This window comes from Haliotis rubra, unplaced genomic scaffold (assembly GCF_003918875.1).
Source record: "Haliotis rubra isolate DU_JTF1 unplaced genomic scaffold, ASM391887v1 Scf905, whole genome shotgun sequence".
Classification (NCBI taxonomy): Eukaryota; Metazoa; Mollusca; class Gastropoda; order Lepetellida; family Haliotidae; genus Haliotis; species Haliotis rubra.
In genome coordinates, this window is record NW_025767641.1 from 168,742 (window position 1) to 174,769 (window position 6,028).

A 6,028-nucleotide genomic window follows, 5' to 3' on the forward strand; every position below is an offset into this window, starting at 1 on the left:
ACAAGACATGGCAGCCTGTAGATGAAACAAGACATGGCTCCACCTATACATGGTGGGGCAGCCTGTAGATGTAACAAGACATGGCTCCACCTATACATGGTGGGGCAGCCTGTAGATGAAACAAGACATGGCTCCACCTATACATGGTGGGGCAGCCTGTAGATGTAACAAGACATGGCTCCACCTATAGATGGTCGGGCAGCCTGTAGATGTAACAAGATATGGCTCCGCCTATACATGGTGGGGCAGCCTTTATATGTAACAAGACATGGCAGCCTGTAGATGTAACAAGACATGGCTCCACCTATACATGGTGGGGCAGCCTGTAGATATAACAATACACAGCTCCACCTATACATGGTGGGGCAGCCTGTAGATATAACAATACACAGCTCCACCTAGGTCAACCATGGTAATTATTTTTATTGACTAAGGAAATGAAATATCTGCACTCCCTGAACAGTAGGTCATGTTGGGTCAAAGTGTACGCGTCTGTTGTTCCTACACCCTCACCCATCCGTTCACGTACCATAAACATTACCTTGTACGGGATGCCGTGTAAATCATAAGAAGTTGCCGATCGGGGTCAGTCGCCCTTTGCACGGGCAGCGGTCAGTCAGTCATCGCCGTGTACATATCTGATGCGAGTTATCAAGACAACCTAATCACAAGATAGACATTCTGCTCCTCCAGCGAACACTTCATTAATTTCCCGCTGGCCTTTTCATGATAACTTTAATTTCATCAAGCAATTTAATTACGCCGTGCCCAGCAAACGGACCAGGCTAGTCACAAGCTCGACATACTTTTGTCTGTGTGACCAGCAGTAACTGGTCAGTCGTTCATGCAAATTGCCTCCTCTCTATTACTCAGTGGCTAACTGCAGGATCGATGCAGACTTAGTCAAATTCGGAATTGGTCACAAATATAAGCATTAATCCTATGAATGTCGCCAGTAACACTTACTGATGATGGTGTTTGTAGTTGATATATATATGTAACAGACTGCTGGTTTAGACGTATATAGGTCATATATCTGTAGCAGCCTGGAGGTGTATGTATAAATGTATATAGGTGATATAAACAGCTGTTTTGTTTGTCACAGGAATAGGATGTAATACGAAACATTAACTTACTACTTTGAATTCCAGTGACTGATAGAAAACAATATCGTACAAAAACTGCATAGTTTATTTGAAAATGATATGTACAATATGGAAACGTACAAAAATCAACATCGTACGAAATGTAGACAGTACGCATGTTTGTTGGGAAGGCTTGTGCATAAACAGTAAACAAACTGTACACAAACAATAGACAATCTGTACACAAACAGTAGAGACAATCTGTACACAAACAGTAGACAGTCTGTACACAAACAGCAGACAGTCTGTACACAAACAGGAGACAATCTGTACAACAAACTGTCGACAATCTGTACGAAAAACGTCAACAGTCTGGTCACCAACGCCACACACTGTTTATTAACTGTACAGGCAATTATGACAATACTTGTTACCCAGCAAAGTATAGGTACCTCCCCTGTATCACACACGTCCCATCGTCACAGACAGGCTTACCGCCACAGACAGGCTTACCGTCACACACGGGCTTACCGTCACAGACGGGATTACCGTCACAGACAGGACTACCGTCACAGACAGGCTTACCGTCACAGACAGGCTTACCGTCACACACGGGCTTACCGTCACAGACAGGACTACCGTCACAGACAGGCTTACCGTCACAGACAGGACTACCGTCACAGACAGGCTTACCTTCAGAGATAGGCTTAATGCAACATCGTATCACATGCAACAAATACTGTTCAGATCTGTGTAAACGTCCAATCGTTTGTATAACGAATATATTTAGTAACGTAGCAACAGGATGGACCGACATGGCCGACAACGGAAATATATTATACCTTCATAACAAAATACATACTCTGTCATTGACTGTATTTCTGTATTGCGTCTGAGGAAACTATGCGTCATTGGGCCTCCCACGACTTAAACGAGGACACTTTTGTTGTTTCCACCGTCTGGTGTTAATGGAGAACATATATCATTTGCTCTTTCAGTTACTTGTAATGCTGATCCAAAGTATACTATTATCGATGAACACCTCTCCTACGGGCGAACGTTGATATTCTATATAGTAACGGTACACGTTTTGGCACATTGTGACGCCCGTCTTGTATGCGTTAATATTCCAGTGTAAAAAGAACATGACTATAGTCAGTGTTGTCAGAGAATATGTAAAGTATCTAGGAACCACATTGACAATCAACAGGTACGTTATATACCCCACGTTTATATGGCATTCATATGTACATAAGAGTATAAAATGGAAGATAACAATTTGAAAATATCTCCTGAAAACTAAGCTCCACCCTGCAGCACGTCCCCGGCTGTACGACCATCGGATATTTTCTCAATAGCTGGAGGGAAAGTGACGACGTCAGCGGCTACAGGTCCAAGTTGGCGGTGGTGGCTAAGTGTTGTTTCTTCCATGTTTGTTGTTTACTGATGTACGTGACATTTGGACACTGACAGCCAGCTGAAACGAAAATTACCAAAACATGTGTTCCTGATTCCAATAATTAACGACAGTGAGTAGCTGCTAATAACATGATGGAACCACCGCACTAACACACCAAATATTAGTCCTGACTGTCAGGGAAATGTAAGGGCAACCACTGATCGTCTGGAGCCGGGAGCCGGGAGCCGGGAGCCGGGAGCCGGGAGCCGGGAGCCGGGCTGGACCACAGGGGCTGATGTTGTAATCACCACCATCTTATACCCATGTGCGCAAACTCTACATCAGCCATCAGTAGACATCCCCGACTGAGTTAAGGCCCAGCCACGTATTCCTGCTGCGTTGTGACAGTTGGGTTAAAACAAGTGCGCGTCAATTTGTGTTTGATGAGCGCTGAGACCCCCCCACATAATGTGATTTACATTGTCAGGGCGTCTGAGTACTGTGTTTATAAAGTGTGTTAACAACGTTCACTTCATAAGTGACTGACAGCCCTGCTTAACATTCCGACAACTAGTCTTCTATTATATTACTACAGGAAGGCACAGTATTCAAAGATGTAAAGGGATTAGACTGCTGTCATGTAAAGCTGCATCTGTCAACATGAAGCTCCTCTGCTGGTGTGGGGGGGATTGTAGGGCTCTTCCAGTATTACGGTTTCAACCCTCAGAACTCTCTCAATGAAAAGAGGGGGGACGGTGTCAGACGCACTAATCCGATTCTTGATGCGTGTAAAATCTATCAGATATAATCTCGAAGGATTAGTGTTCATATCTTTCTGTGTTGCTAAAGTGTATTAAATGAACGTATAACGGAACGTCAGGTACAACAGTTGAGTTTCAGCACAGCTAGCACAGAGATCATGACAAACACTACTCAAGGTCCCTGTATATTATGTGTGACGTGTCAACTGACGGCTAGGTATAGTGACAACCCGTGGCTGTACAACAACTCTACCCTGTGACGTGTCACCTAACGGCTAGATGGAGGGACAACCCACAGTTGTACAACAACTCTACCCTGTGACGTGTCACCTAACGACTAGGTATAGTGACAACCCGTGGCTGTACAACAACTCTACCCTGTGACGTGTCACCTAACGGCTAGATGGAGGGACAACCCACAGTTGTACAACAACTCCACCCTGTGACGTGTCACCTAACGGTTAGGTGTAGTGAGATCCCTACCCTGTGACGTGCCACCTAACGGCTAGGTGTAGTGAGATGCCTACCCTGTGACGTGTCACCTAACGGCTAGGTGTAGTGAGATCCCTACCCTGTGACGTGTCACCTGACGGTTAGGTAATGTGACAACCCACAGCTGTACAACAACTCTACCCTGTGACGTGTCACCTATCGGCTACGTGTAGTGAGATCCCTACCCTGTGACGTGTCACCTGACGACTAGGTGCAGTGACAACCCTGCCCTGTGACGTGTCACCAAACGACTAGGTGTAGTGAGATCCCTACCCTGTGACGTGTCACCTAACGACTAGGTGTAGTGAGATCCCTACCCTGTGACGTCAACTAACGGCTAGGTGTAGTGAGATCCCTACCCTGTGACGTCAACTAACGGCTAGGTGTAGTGAGATCCCTACCCTGTGAGTGTCACCTACCGGCTAGGTGTAGTGAGATCCCTACCCTGCGACGTCACCTAACGGCTAGGTGTAGTGAGATCCCTACCCTGTGACGTGTCACCTAACGGCTAGGTGTAGTGAGATCCCTACCCTGTGACGTGTCACCTAACAGCTAGGTATAGTGAGATCCCTACCCTGTGACGTGTCACCTAACGGCTAGGTGTAGTGAGATGCCTACCCTGTGACGTCACCTAACGGCTAGGTGTAGTGAGATCCCTACCCTGTGACGTGTCACCTAACAGCTAGGTGTAGTGAGATCCCTACCCTGTGACGTCAACTAACGGCTAGGTGTAGTGAGATCCCTACCCTGTGACGTCAACTAACGGCTAGGTGTAGTGAGATCCCTACCCTGTGACGTCAACTAACGTCTAGGTGTAGTGAGATGCCTACCCTTGTGGGCTCTGGTCCCTCACAGGAGTGCCGTGCAGTCTTTCAGGGTGGTGGTGCTGGTGCCTACTTCATTTCCGCTTGACGACGACTGCCGTACGATCCCGGACTTGTTAACGCTGGCGTAGAGGCCTTCGGGGACGTCGATGTCGGTGGTGTTGTCCTCTAGTGTTGTCTCTATCCGGTACTCAGGCTCCGGAGCTTCAGGCCCAAGCTGCATCACTGCATCCTGCCAACAACAGAGGAGGACCACAAACACTACACATGGGATTCGGGCTATGCACGTCCCTGTAATCTCTGTTTATGGAAGATCAATTCCTGAACAGTGAATAACATCATTAATCTTGTACTCTTGTGCACCTGTATATTGCTAGATATATAATTCAGTCTTCAGAAAAATAAGATTGGTTTGCAGACACGGGTTCACAACAAAATGAAACTGAAACTGAAAGTAAGCTGCAAGATTTCTAATCATCGAATGACAAGTAATTACCACGTTCCCCCACCCCCACCCCCCATCCCCATACACATTTCCGCGCCCTTTTCTAGAATGACTTTGAAGTGTATGAAAATATCCATTAAACGATCAGTAAGTAGAGACATTCTATTGCAAGGATAGAAACATACAACAAGGATAAGTAATTGTTTGTGACATTGGGACTCCAGTAGCACAACAATATCAGAGTTACCTCCCTTGCGTTAGCGCTCGCTCAGTTCTTCATGTGACTATTGCAGTGGATTAGTGGCTGAAAGCAAACGTGTGTGAGGGTGAGATGTAACAAGCTACAGGTGAACGTGGCTGAGGGTGAGATGCAACAAGCTACAGGTGAACGTGAGTGAGGGAGAGATGTAACAAGGTAGAGGTGAAGGTGGGTGAGGGTGAGATGTAACAAGCTACAGGTGAACGTGGGTGAGGGTGAGATGTAACAAGCTACAGGTGAACGTGGGTGAGGGTGAGATACAACAAGCTACAGGTGAACGTGGGTGAGGGTGAGATGTAACAAGCTACAGGTGACCGAGGGTGAGGGTGAGATGTAACAAGCTACAGGTGACCGAGGGTGAGGGTGAGATGTAACAAGCTACAGGTGAAGGTGGGTGAGGGTGAGATGCAAGTGTAGCGTGTATGATATCTTACCCTTTCTTCTGTGTGACGATCATTCCTGTAACAAGGATCATGTTTGTATTATCGAAAGATTTCCGTATAACATACATTAGTGTCGAACATTAGTCACTTAGTATTATCATGTACTTCAAACAAAACATATTTCCCCTCTGAACAGGTAACCTCCCATTACCCCTACATGCCACTACCCCTACAGCTTATAACAACATAGTTTATGGTCTGTTGCATAACTAATCTCCTGCCTGTTACCTATTCCATACAGTGGACTGGTCCACTTAAGATGCACAACATGACACAAGACAGATTTTAAAAGTGACTTTAATACATGTGTTATCACAAAG

The 6,028-nt window shown here is 46.1% G+C and overlaps 1 long non-coding RNA gene across 2 annotated transcripts; it reads right to left on the reverse strand.

The window, feature by feature from the left end:
* Positions 1–1,173: 1,173 nt before the first annotated feature.
* LOC124264044 lies at positions 1,174–5,802 on the reverse strand. Of its 2 annotated transcripts, none has more exons than XR_006895033.1 (4): positions 5,700–5,802; positions 4,568–4,793; positions 1,758–2,562; positions 1,174–1,611 (listed from the first exon to the last, which is right to left on the reverse strand). It is a non-coding gene; the product is annotated as an uncharacterized LOC124264044 (long non-coding RNA). The 2 variants fall into 2 exon arrangements; XR_006895032.1 differs by having other exon boundaries at positions 1,722–2,562.
* Positions 5,803–6,028: the final 226 nt, after the last annotated feature.